The sequence below is a fragment of the Meleagris gallopavo genome, chromosome 2 (genome assembly GCF_905368555.1).
Source record: "Meleagris gallopavo chromosome 2, MGAL_WU_HG_1.1, whole genome shotgun sequence".
NCBI classification, from domain to species: domain Eukaryota; kingdom Metazoa; phylum Chordata; class Aves; order Galliformes; family Phasianidae; genus Meleagris; species Meleagris gallopavo.
In genome coordinates, this window is record NC_139405.1 from 23,482,935 (window position 1) to 23,497,440 (window position 14,506).

Genomic DNA, 14,506 nt, shown 5'->3' on the forward strand with positions numbered 1-14,506 from the left:
GTGCCCAAGAGGGAAACTGTTTGTTTTCTTCCTCATTTGCTGTGTTTGTAGAGGGATTGTACAACCTTCTGATAGTTCCAGCATTTCCTCTGCAAGTCCCTCCTCAGATCATTGAGGTGAAAGTAAAATGTGCTTCTCCAACTGTTCTATCACTGATTGCATGTTGAAGTCTATTTTCCTTTTTCTGCTATTCATCCCACCCATAATTCCACTGAGCTTTTAATTATTTATTTTTTAAACTCTCCTTTCCAAATTAGTCTTTGGCTAATGCAGACTTCTCAAGCGCCTCCTGCTCTGTGAGTTTCTGAGCACTAATCGGTGTAAGAAAATTGTCAGGTTCTTATTTGATTTAAATGCTCCTTCCAACCAGAGAATCAGACAGAAGCCATTAGAAAATACATGTATGTATACATGTATATGTGTGTATTTCCAATTTTCTGAAGAAGCGTGAGCAAGGCATGGATGAATACTGGGTATTGCCAGAGCACAGAGGTGCCTAGGACACGGAGCTGTTGCCTTTTGGCTCAGTGAGTTTGTACTCTACTGAGCAGACATCACATGTCCCAGGGCTGCAGCTCATGCAATTAATCCTGAGCTTGCCAAAGTTCCCAGAGGATCCCTGGAAGTTCATTTTGATCACATCCAGGCCTTCAGCCACTCCAGATCTGTCTGTGAGCTCTCCGGCCCTGTATTGCATGCAGAGTGTAGGAGAGAGCTCAGTGTTACTACTTTGGTTTCCCTAAATATTCGTATCTTTAGCTGTGCTACGTTATCCCTCAGATACCATCAGGCTCCAAATCACATGCTTTAGCACTGAAGCTGCCAAATACTGATAGATGACAGGCAGGAAGATAGTAGAGCCTGATCTTGTAACAGTCCTCATACTGAGAATATATAACCACTTACTGACAATCGTTATCTTCCTGTAACAGTATCTTCACATACCAGGGGGACCTGAAGTTGGCTTTCTAAAAGATGGGGATGGCTTTTAGGATAAAGATCTTTATACAGATGCATTTACATCAATTTATATTCTAAGAAAAGTTAAATAACCACTGATGAGATTTCTTATGTACTATGTACTGAATGTTTGGCCTGCACAGTTTTTTTCTGGCACAAAGTTTTGTTCTGGATACAACTTTTTTTTTCCTCTTCCAAATTTGTTATTCTTGATAAGACATTATGTGTATAGAACTGCACTGATATAATTTAATTTGTTTCTCATATCTGAATTAGACTTAAGTGCTTCTGTGATTGCATGGGTACTCATGAATGGGAATAAAGCAATTTTTCTGTGCAAGCCAAGCTCTTAAATGTATTTTCCCTAACATTTAATACCATTGAAAATCATTCTGGTGTTTTGAGGACATTAAGGGAAGCTAGATGAACTATTTTATCTTGAAAGTAGTCCTACTGTCTTTTCTTGTATGGTGTGAAAAAGGCCGGCAAATGCTAATAATATCCATCTGTCTGGGCTTTTGAAATTACTTCCTCGCACATACAGACACAATAACTCCTGAATACATAAAAAATGTTTGGTCCTCCAAAACCAAATTCCAGTTAATTCCACCGTAAAGGAGCTGAGCTTCTTCAGTGCTACAAAATGAAAAGTATCACAAAGATATAAGTTGATGAAATTTTACAAATGCACTGAGAAAAACTATTTTCCAATAAAAATATTTTTAGGCATTTCTTTATTTAGATTCTCACATGTAGACAGAAGGGCTCATTAGAAATACATTTTATGTACACCAAGGTCGTGCCTGAACTGCCTTCATGCCTGATTCTCCGTTTCTAGGGAGAATTTAAAAGCTGAGATTGCCTGAATTGTGACCGTGGTCTAACACTTTATGTAAACAGAGCTGACCATGGAGTTCATTTATTCTTTTTTTAAAACAAAAATTGAGACCTTTGGCTCTTGATTCCTTCAGCTCGAGCTAATTTGCATTCCTGACTCTTCTCTCTGGAATTGTGCTTTACAGGACTCTGGCTTAATTGATACCCAGAATTGCCTTCAGGGTGTGAGTGCAGTACTCTTTAGCATCTGGCAGGACTGGGTGATGTGTAGCTGGTCGTAGGATGTCTGCATTGAAGATAGGAGAGGTAGTGGGGCTTTATGCTCTTTCTGAGCATCACACACTGTTCATAAGACCCTTCTTTCTTAAGTAGGTTGGCATCTGTGGTACAATTTAGCAAGTTTACATCTATGCACAGCTAGACAGTTGAGTAGCAGCAGAGAACTGATAGAAAATCACTGAAGAATTTTGTAATAAAATACTACTCTGTCGTATATTAAAATATAAGTCTTAAACTGGTGGATTGTCCTCCTAGTTTCATACAGATGGCTCCTTATGGAAGGTGTTGGAAAAAGTTCCTTTCCTGGAGATGCTCAAGGCTGTGTTGGATGGGGTCCTGAGCAGCGTGGTCTGGTGGACGGCATCTATGCCCATGGCATGGAGATGGAACTGGATGGAAGTTCCTTCCAACCAAAGTCTTTCTATAATATATGAGACCTCTATTTTCTTTACCCCCATACATGATTCTTATCAGTACGGTTTCCTCTGTTGCTTGAAGCATATAGAGCCGTCAGTTTAAGAACTCTGGCTTCAATATTGCTTTCTGTTTCCATTTCTGTTCAATTAAGCACTTTGAACGTCCTGTAGCTCATAAAAAGTATGCTGTGGGAAAAGAAGTGTAGTGTAGGTTGTTGTGCTTTGTTTATTTTAAAATTAGTTTTTCTTTTTCAAATGTAGCTTCAGTCAGATGCCTAACCTGTGTCTTCATGTTGCAGCTTATGAGCTGGTAAGTCACCCTGTACCTTTTTCCCTCCCAGACATCTTTACACTTCAGTTCCTTTACTGCAGCAGGTGACAGTATTCCCTGCAATAATAATTGATATCTATCTAACACCACATTTCAGTGGAGATGGGCTATTAAATGTAGAATGGCATAAAGAGCTTTAAGTTTTTGATGTTGGATTTTTGTGCCATATAGAAAAAGCAGCATAGCAACATAACCACTCCTAATTGTTTAAAAATGTCAAGATTTTTCAAAATTCAAGGATTATATTCTCCCAGAAGAAACTCTCTTTTCCATAGAATGAAAGTTTTGGCAAAAGGGTCTGAAGGCAGAAGCGTATGATCTCATCAGCCTATTTCTTAAACAGCAGGGAGATGGACAGAAAAAGACGCTTTTACAACATTTCTGCCAAGGGACAAGATAATGTCTAGCTTATGCAAGATTCAAAAAAAATTTCAGTACATGAATCTTCATCTTGGAAAAGTTAACAAATATGGACTGGAGGCTAATGTACAACCATGTTATAAATTGTATTCATAGCAAAGTCACAGATGAATATAACCAGCTATCTTTTTATTTGCAGCAATGTAAAAAATAAAAATAAAAAAAATTAAAAAAGGAAATGATTAGCTGAATATTTAGCAAATGAGTATGAATTATTGCTGAGAAGATTTAGAAAAATATTAAAATTATAAAAACAATCTAGTATCTACTGGAATGCATAAGAAATACTACACAATACCCATAGTAAAAAGCTGTTGTTATCCAAGAATCTTGTGAACTTGACACAAAATGGTTGTGTTTATAAAGGGAAAAGTTTCAGCTCTAGTGCACAGCAGAGAAGTGAAAATGAGGTTCATGCCAATGTTGCAAAGGAAATATTTGGCAGAACTGATCTCCTGCTAAGTGATGTATTGGTGAACTTGACAACTGCTTCTTGTAGAATAGATTGTAGGTGAAAAAACAGGTAGGTGTCTGCCTTGATTCATATTGATTCTGAATAGCTTTTATTTAAGTTATTCATAATCTACTCAATAAAGTCCACAGTGATTGTTCCATGAATAGTAACAAATAACTGGATGTTTGAGGAAACCTGTTTTACTTTTGAGACTGCAGATCAAAGTAATATACAATACAGTATTTTAAAAGGATTCTTCACTCAGTTATTCTTATTAATACTATTTGGAAAAAAAAAAAGACACAGAAAAGCAGAATTTTAAGTGACTTAAAAGACATTTTTCTTTAATTTCAATGGTTAAGGAAATTCCTACAGGACCATGTTATTTATGACCTAATGTAGCTTGATTAAAAGCCAGCAAAACATGTCGGTCAGGTTTTTGATTTGTCCAAGTGTCAGAGAACACACACATGATGTATTTTAAATTGGCAAAGGCTCATTTTGGTGAAGAGCACTGTAAATTACTTTTGATTAAAAAAGAAAAAAATCAGCAGAGGAAGGGAAAAATCATTACGACCAGAACAAGAGTAATAAAACATTAATGCTCTGCATAAAGATTGATGTGTGGTAGAGGAGCTGATCTGTAAAAGTCACCAATACCACAGGGCATGAGTTTATTAAGCGTATGAAAGAGGCAGAGTGGAAAAAAATTGAGGTAATGCTTTAATCAACAGAAAAGGAAGATAAACAATATTTGTAGGCTCATATTAAATGAATTTTAATTTGAGGTTAATTGTCTCTGCAAATCTCAGACCTCCTCCCTCTCCCCTCAAGTCATTGACCATTTGAATACAAATCTTCCCCAGCTCTGATTTGTTTGAGAAACTAAAGGCAGATAATGATGGGTGGAGAGGCATATGGGAAAAGCTGGCACGTCATCTTATTTCTGGTAATTAGAATATATGAGAAAATGCATAGAAATGTCTTTATGTGTATTATGTATATACTTCACATAAAATAATAAATCACCAACTCCAAAATGGGTTGAGCTGTGACTCAGGCAAACACAGATGAGAATTAGGGCCCTAGATTTGAAGCTGTTTGTGGCTGGGACCATATCTTCACATCTCTTTTCACACAGGCACCCTATAAATTGTGCTATCTATCTGGGATCCTGACCATTCTCGTGATATAGAAACTAATGAGATCTTCCTCTGTTAGGAAAAGAAGTAAAAAATTGGAAATACTTTAGTAAAACAGTATATAAAGTTAGTTGACCAAAGTTTTGGGGCCCCAGAAATTGCCATCTTATGTTTGACACTAATTGTATTTGGCATCCAAGCTGAAAAGTCAGACCAGAAAGCCTGAAAATCTCACAGGCGTACAATATCTTCTATTTTGAGAGATGACTCACTTAGATAAGAAATTGCAGAGATGCTGGTGACTACATATATTTCTGTGTACTGTTTCCACTGTTGCTCTAGAATAGGAAACTTTCCAGATAAAAGTCCATGTACAAAATTGTAAGCTGCCAAGTCAACAGCCTTCATACCACTGGCAGAGGTAATATGTGTTTCTTATTCCATCTAGCCAATGTGCCTATGTTTAACTCTGATCTAAAAGATCTGAAATATGGAATAAGGAATATATTTGATCTTCTTGCTCATTTATGGTTTACTGCAAGATGCTGAGCTTTTCTGGGAGCTGGTAGGAGTTTTTAACTCCCACTGGTTTTGTTGCAAACTTGGTATAAATATTTCACAAGAATGCCTTCCATTTTGTGGAGACAAACTCTGAGTCCTTCACTCTCCTCTGAGATGATATGAAGCACTTCAGTAAAAACTTAAGAAATAGATTGATATAGTTATCAAACATAGATTTCCAGGTATTTGGGTTTCATCTAGAAGTAAGGATAAGTCTAAAGGATTATTTTAGTGCCTGAAATAAATATAAATATATATATTTAGCCTTGTAAAACCTCAAATCCAGAAGCCAATTCCTTTTTTGGACTAAGAACAATTAGAAACAATCAGCCTTTCAGAAAAATGCATGATGTAACTGTCTGTCACATATACATTTGTTGTATGTGACCACTTCTGTTCATGCTTTAATGCTATTTTCAGTTCATATTGCTGGGATTTTCCTTGTTTTTGTTGAAAGGTAGTCATTTTTGTCAATTGGCCATTATGAACTTTTATATCCTTCAGCAAAACGTCAAGCTTTTACAGTTTGTGGATTGTATGTTTCTCTTTCTAAAAAGCTAAGTATTTTAAAAATGAAAATGTGTAGTGAATGTTTTAACTTGAAGAATAATGTAATGATCATACTTATCAGCCTTAAAAGAGATGAAATGAGGCTGTAGAGAAGAGGTTCAAAGCTTTCCTGTATAAAAGGTGCTCTAATGGGCTCTCGTCTGTAGAAAAGTAAGGAACAAATCAGTGTTAGGGAGGTGCAAATTAATGGTGTTAGCTTTCTAGATATTGTCTTTGCATGTTGTTTATTTTTTTCCCAATTTTTCAGCATCAATAACATTCAGCTGATGACTCTTAAAAGTCCTTCCAATAAAAGAATTGAAGTCACTCATTTCTGTCTACTTCTAACTTTACTGTTTCAAGAAATACCACACTTGTAGTGTCTTGCTCTTCCGTATGTAAAATAAGGCATATAATTGAATGGACAGAATTTTTGAACCAGAAATAATTTTTGTTCTCACTGAAGAAAGAAGAAAGATGAAAGAAAGACGTGGTAAATTGGAAGGATGTCATAGCATTTGGTATGAGGAGAATTTGGTCTGTTTTGTGAATGCTACTTACTGTTGGTGTATGCTCAAGAAGAGCGTCCTAGAGGATTGTGTGATATTGCAGCCTGCACATTTATTTGGAAAATCCTACCTCTGATAAGTGCATTTGTAGTGGAACTTCTTCCAAAAGGAACATCAACACACATGGAAGCAGACCTGAGATCCGAATCTGTAAGCAGTACATAGCAAAAATGGGAGATTTGTCTCAGACCTCATATTCATACTGTAGAACAGCTCTCTAAGGGAGATGCAGCCTTGAAGATTGACCACTGACTGTATATTCCAGGGATGTGCAGATGAGACGTAACTAATTTTCCTCATTTTACACTGAATAGTCCTCTAATATTTTCATGATAGATCTTGTACCTTCAAATGCCTTCATGCTTCAGGTAATACAAAACATGACATCAATATAATGCTTTAAAAAAAAAAAAAAAAAGTATTCTGATGTGTCTCATTAATTCAGGCCATTTGAAATGGAAAATTTTCTTCTACTGTTGTACCCCCAATAAAATGGTGGTCACAAGCTATGATGTGGGTCCCAGGCAAGACTGGAGCCTGACACACCTGGTACCTCATGAATGCAGCAAACCAAACAGAGAGGGAGAGGAATGTGGAAAGAAGGAATCAACAGCAGAACCCTACGTTTGGCCGGAGGACCAAATATTACTAATATGAGCTGGAAACACAGAAAAATAAGCAGTGTATAGCTGTTGCTCAGAAAAGATTTGTTCTCTTCCTGTAAACTACTTATTGAAATGAAGGACATCATTTAGGGGATACTGTAAAGCCATCATGTACTGTAAGTAAGTTGGAACTTTTTATTTTTAGAGTCTTTTTATTTTAAAAGCCATTTTCTTAAACTGACAGAAAAATTTCCTGTGGGTTTGGGTGTTTTGGTGTTTGGGTTTTTGTTTTTGTTTTTGTTTTTTTTTCCCCAGCAAAATGGATTTTTAAGAAGTTAGTCTTTTGCAAATTTGGCAGTCTTCACTGTGTTGTATTTTATCTCTCACAGGGAAATTTTTCTGCCCATCCAAGGAGTGGAGAATGTCTCTACAGGACAACATAATGTATCCATTGTAGCACGTTGTAAAACAAAGTGAAGTCCATTTGTAGCAATGCTTCTTGAAGAAATAGCTACTGTGTGACTGGAACATGAACTTCCAAGACCTACAAAATCAGCCTTGAACACTGAGACGATTTGTAGTCTTTGATACTGTGGGGAAAAGAAGGTAACTGGTAGTCTCTGAGATGGAAAAATTGAAGTTGAGTAGGTTATAAGGTAGGCGCTATGTACACACACGCATGCAGCACACTCTAATGAGTGCTGCAATCACACAGATCTTTCAAGATATATTTTTAGAAATGATGTGACCGTGTATCCAAAACATTAATTTCTTCTCAGATGGCAGGAGAAAGAAAAAGGCTGGAAGTATCTCAGGTAAGGAATTCATAGAGCAGACAGACTTTCTTTCAGGAGCATGCTTTTTTATTTTTATTTTTATTTTTATTTTTATTTTTATTTTTATTTTTTTTCAATCAGACACCTGGGTTTTGCAGAAGTACTGGAATATCTGCAGTTCCCCAGATATTAGCAATATTGTATGTCTTGCTGTAGGAGATAGCAAAGCAGCTAGGTAGAACAGTAGTACAAAACATAGATTCTGCTGAAACTGTGATGAACTCATCTATCTGTGTGATTAATTGAGTAAGCCAGAAAATTAATGAGACCTTTGCAGAGCTCGTGGAATGTGACGAGTTTGGCATTGCACTCAGGTCCAGAAAAGCTAAGAATTCATGTTGGTATTTCCCAGGATATGTCAATAGAAAGTGCTGGGTGATTGTAAAGGAGATCTGATACATGCACTTTTTATGAACAGAGGTGTACCAAGTCCACCTTTGTCAAATTCTTTATAGAGAAATGGAAGGCCTGTCAGAGGCATAGACTGATCTAGATAACTTTGTGACAAGTGGTAAACTATGTGATAAAATTTTCAATGTGAAGGATGAATCACTCAATTTCCAGTTAAACAATTTAATTACAATAAATAACAAAAATAAAGCTTGCCTGGTCATAGACAAGGAGTCAGTAGGTTTGCAGTAGTCCTTGTTTTAAATGATATTTACAGTGCTCTGAACCTAGAAATTCTGCTCCGTAAACCCAGATATCTGCTCTGACTGTTCAGCAACAGCTAACCCTAAAAAAATGATCACACTTACAAATATGGAAAAGCACTTAATCTTTTTTAATCTGATCTTTGTTCAATGATACTGAAATTCTTTCCCAGAGACCTTTATAGGAAGGAGTACTTAGCCTTTTTTTGGTCCTTTTCAACAACTGTTTTATTATGATAGTAGAAAGTGGCACCTAGTACTGACAGACCTCATATCTGAGGCATATCAGTGCAGCATATATGCTTTGAGGGCAAAGCATATTTTGCTGAAACAGCCATTCTCTTGCTTAATACACAACACATTATCACAACCTGTGCCCTTCATCACTCATATCTGTCAGCCTGAGTCACAGGGGAAATGCTGGATTATTAGCACTTTCTTTTGGGCATGTGGTGCTGACTAACTTTCTGTAGCTTTAGGGACACTCTTAGTCTTAGACTCTTAGCAGATACACATGGCTGACCTTCACCTAAAGTGATTGTGGTAAGAAAAATATATTATTTCAATTTTTTTCTGAGTGAGAAAGAAAAAAAAGTCCCTCTAGAAATCCTGAAGAAGGCCGATGTAATTTTGATATCTTTTAAGCTTTGGTTTAAAAACTTCTGGCCCTCTACGTGATCATTACTTTTATTGAGGAAGTGTATACATTCTACTGCTCACATTAATTACTGATAAGGGAGATGTAGGAAAAAGCTCAATGATGAAACATATTTCGTGTGCCTGTTTTTCTTTTTCCAAGCCAAGTTCTGCAGAGTTGGCAGCAGCTTCAGAAGGTGCCTTCTGTAATCCACCGCCTTCGTGACAATTTGAAATTCCCTTCTTTCCATCAAAAATAAAATCTCAGCTTCTCATATCTTGTCAAAAATGGGCTTCACAAGCTATGTACCCGTGTGGCAGGCAGGTATATAGGTGAGAAGCCATGCATAGGACACAGGGAAAAAAAAAGTGGGGAAATTTCCTCATTTCTTCAATTATGCCGCTCACTATGAAGATAGAAGGAACAGATGCTGTTATAAATATGAGGAAAGCGAAGGAGTGACAGCTTGGCTGGATTACAGATTTGGACCCTAGTCATCTAGTTTGTCATCTTAACTCTCATAACCAGGATTGCCAACTCTTCTTCAGTCATATAATACTTGGCAGTGAGAAAGTGAGGGAGTGAGTGAGAGAGAAATCCCAGCATATTTCTTGCTTCCTAGGATGTTTCCAGCTCTTGAGATAATGCTGTTTAGTTTTTAGTTGGGATGGGTTAACCTTAAGATAGATGGGTAGAAATAAAAAATCTTAAATACATTAAAATAAAATGTTTTTTTCAATAAGCTTATGATTCAGATTTTTCAGTATCTGAAAGTAGCAGTATTGACTGTTAAGAAGTAAGTTACATTTTTGCAGAAGGCAATTGGTCACATCTGAGATAACAGACATTGTACTGGATATAACAACACATCTGTCTTTCCTTTGTTTAGGAAATATATTCTGGTATAACTTGCTGCTATTGAAATCAGCAGCAATTTCCCAAACATTGCCTGTTACTATTTTAGTAAAAGTTGGGCAAATTGCTGGGCCAAAATTATATATTTCTTGCAGTATGTCAAAACAACGAGCCTGAGAATAAAAATCTGCATAGCCTTAATATTTGCAGAGCAGTAATCAAGTGTGGAGAGCCTTTCCTGGAGTATAGAAAGTTTTAGAATTTCTTTAAAAAGGATAAATTGTCCTCTCAGGACTGCAATAGTAATTTATGTCTTCTTGGGCTGCAATGACAGAAATTGAATAATTTCACTGCAATTTGATTATAATTCAGCACTAATGCAGTCAGTCCTTAGTCTACATTGAGGTCATTTTTATTTAAGCCTCTATATGAAGAATGACAAATGTACACAGTTAAGCAGAACAAACTACTTCTTTTCTCTTTTCACCAGCCTGTTCTGTATTGTAATAGGTATTGTCAATGTGTATCTCTTTCCCTACATCAGTCAGTTTTCATTTCTTCCAACTTTGCCCACTAGACTTGCCACATTTGTTCATCTTGTCAAAGAGTCTTTCCAGTTGGCATACCTTCCTCTTAAGACGTACACAGAACTGGAAACAAGCCTCTACCTGTGGCATTTTGAGTGCCCAAAAGACTGGAAGGGATTCTTTCAGGAGTTGCTTATACATCTCTATAATGTTTGTTCTTTCCTTTATAATGCCCTATATATTTGTTTTCATTTTCTGATCTACGAAGACTTCCAGATATTTTCTTGCAAAGCTTTCACATGAGTTGCTGCTCATGCTTCCATATACTTAGTTTGTTTATTTTTATTTATTTTTTATTTATATTTATTTATCACATTGCAGTTGTCCCCACTGAATTTTACTCTCTTGTTTACAACAGAGTTATCAAGAAACTTTTGAATATTAATCTTACCTTTTAATTTATGGCAATTCATCCCCATTTGTGATTGTGTTTTAATTCAAATGCTATCTATTGTATCATCTAAGTTACTAGTTACAGCACTGAATGGGAGTGATAGCCCTACTGTTAATGGCTTTAATCTAAAAAGAGGATAGATTTAGATTTACTTTAGAAAGAAATTCTTCACAATGAGTGTGCTGAGGCACGCTGGCACAGCTGCCCAGAGAAGTGGTATCCCACCCCTGGAGGCGCTCAAGGCCAAGTTGGAGGGGACCCTGGGCAGCCTGAGCTGGGGGGGAGAGCAGCCCTGCCCATGGCTGGGGTTGGAGCTGGGTGGGCTCTATGGTCCCTTCCAACCCAAACCATTCTGTAGCTCTATGAAGTCAAAGCTTTTATTTTAAAAAAAATAAATAAACAGAGAGAAAAAAAAAAAAAAAAACAAAAAACACTTCTCTAGCACTTGTTATTATTGAGAAAAATGAAATATAACCTCACCTAAGAGTACTCCCTGAAAGATCAGGATAAGGGAGATGAATAAATGAAACTTTAAGAGATTGGCATGAAAATTAAGATATTGAGGTGATAGACTTACTGTTTTTTAAGTGCACAGAGAGGTTGAATAATATACAAATGCGCTGTTAAGCCTAAACATATTGGTAAAGAATGTTTGGACCATATATAACAAACAGATGATATGTACAGAACAATTAAGGAAGAAGTAATGTGGTATTGATCACAGTCCAGTGAATCTAACTCAATCTTTCTTAAAGACATAAATATTAAAGGGAATAAAAATCTATTAGACTGTAATGGACCAAGGAGAAATCAGCAGCATGAGCTGATGATGGAGGAAAAATCATGTCAGATAAACTTGATTAATATTTTGGAGATTGAATTACAGATGGCTGCAATGGAACAGATGTAATTTGTATGGTTGCCAGATCCTGCTCCTATTTATATAGATGAAAATCCCAACTGGCTCAGTTGGCATCCATTGGATTCCTGCCAGTTGAACTTAAGAGAGCAGTGAAAACATCTTTGGCCTTCACTGAAACTTTATCATCGTAAATAGTCATTCAAATATGACTATGTGTATTGGTAAAGTTGGGTAAATTTATACTCATAGAAAGGGATTAAATATAGGATTCTAGAGGAAATGGAAATTTGAGCCATAGATAATAGTAGCATAAACTTGTTTTGATTCAGAAACAAGACAATCTAAATGAGGCATTCCCAAAAGATGGTGTGTTTACTGAGGCAGTGTGGACAAATATGCTACAACTTCATTTATGCTGCAGGGAGTGGTCCTTTAAGACTGCTCTTTTTTCAGAGTTTTCTCTATTTGAAGGAAATCTGCCTGAATGCCCTACAACAGAACTGCAGGATGGCTGGGAACTGCTCCCAACTTCCTGCATTAGCCTGTTCTTCAGTGGAGATGCATTCTGAATCATAAGGTAGTCCAAGACAATTTACTGAATGCCATTGTGTCATGCCTGTATGTGTCCAAAATGCTGTGATTTTTTTTCATTTGTTTGTTTGTTTGTTTGCTTTGCAATGGCAACTAAGATCCTCTAGACAATATCTGAAATACTGATAAAGTATGCCATCAGATTTTGAAGGATATTAAGCTGTGAAGCAGGACAGCAATACCGCAGAAACTGATCTAAATAAAGTAGATATATTTTTTTAAACAATGATCTGAAATTGTTTTGAATAGTGCTGGCCTTTAGACTCTCTATAGAAAATTCCAATGAATTGCATGAGAGAGCCTTGAGTATAGAAATACAGAGCTCAAAGTAACACCCTGGCTCATTGCAACCAGCTACAGCAGAGTTCTTTCTGTACTGATAAGATTCAGTGTTATGAAGTTTGTACAAAGGGATAAGATAATTGGAATTTAATAGAGTACAGCACGGCAATACGTTTTTAAGAATTTTTAGTGCACCAAATAATGAGAAAAAGACAGAAGGACAGGAAAGAGAGCTCACAGTTGAAGCTGCATAGCTGGAAGGGGTTATTTGATTACTGTGTTACTGTTCACCCTTAGAATATTGCTAATTTGATGTTTACACACCAAGAGGTAATACCTCAACACAAAGCAATTAAAGTAGCAGAAGTGTTTTTCTTAGTCATCTCTGCTCTACTCTGGATGTTTTTTCTTCTCAGTTAGGCACTTAAATTTGCACAACACTGAGTGATTAGACAAGCAAAGTTTTAACACAATAAGTGTTTAATTCAGAGGACTGTGTAGTCTTTGTTTCTCACTGTTGGATACATGGTAAATATTGAGCCTACAGACCTACAGAAATGTCAGTGCCTAGCAGAAACAAACATATGCCAGGAGTGAAGGAAATTAAGGGCTAATGAGGCTTTTGTCAGATGCCTTTCTCTGCTTGTTGCATAGCTTCCATTTTCTAGCTTGCTATTTAGCCTATAAGCCTCCGGGAAACAGATTGTCTCAGAGTCTAAGTTTGTACAGTGCCTTGCTGAGTCTGGGAGCTTTACATCATAGAGTATTTGCTTTATTTATCACTCAGATATAGTGGGATTTGCCTTCTGTGCAGCTTTTCTTTTCCTTCCTGGTCTACAGAAATAACACAAGTCTATACAGAGGAGAGAGTTAGTTCTTCCAGAGCACAGGGAATCCTAAAGCAAAGCTCTTCTGAGCATGCAGCAAAAGAAATGTCCATTGAAGTCACAGAGGACCATATTGTGTCTCATCCACACGCTTTGTAGCTGTATGTGGAAATGAACTGAGTGCAAAACCTGCAGGTAGCATGCTTGGAACTCACTATTTTTCATTGCTAGGAAACAAAAGGATTTAATGAACTCAGTGGGAACAAACAACGACAAGGAGGAGATGTCATATTCCAGTGCCCAGTCTGAGAGGTAGCACGTTAGCTACAGGAGTCAGCAAGGATGAATGTCTCCTCCTCACTCAGCTCTGGCAATGGAGTTGTTTCACTGCCCAGTCCCTGCTTTGAGGACACGGCTGGTGCATAGGTACAGGAATTTTGCATTAGCAAATTCTGCCTTAGTTCTTGTCTAGATCAGCTTGTCGTTTCCTATGTATGATTTAAAGAGAATCCATGGTAAAGGCCCTGCTACCTTTCAGTGCTGTCCTGGGACAAGCCCCTTTAAACCTTACCATCTTCTCAGAAGAGTCAGAGTAGTTTTTGGAATTGTTCAGAATATTCCTGTACAACATGGTTGTAAGCGGCTACAGACCATCTGACCCACTGCTCTTCTTGATATCTTTCTCCACCATCATTATGTCTTCCGTGAATAAGTCCTTAAATATCATTTGAAATGAATTATAAAATTTGAGCATTCAGACAGGAAAGGAGATGAGATGGTAGAAGAATTATTTCCAGGTGTTTTTGCTTTTTTTTGTAAGAAAGTGTCTCTGTGAGCATAGCTCTGTATAATACTTATA

General features: G+C 36.9%; 1 protein-coding gene across 1 annotated transcript in view; it reads left to right on the forward strand.

The window, feature by feature from the left end:
• MTA3 (metastasis associated 1 family member 3) overlaps positions 1 to 14,506 on the forward strand; it is a 591,413-nt gene that overhangs the window by 150,066 nt on the left and 426,841 nt on the right. The window contains exon 25 of the mRNA XM_085219339.1: positions 1 to 14,506. This exon is cut by the window's right edge and continues 15,661 nt beyond it. The gene's annotated coding sequence lies outside the window, so the exon portion shown is untranslated.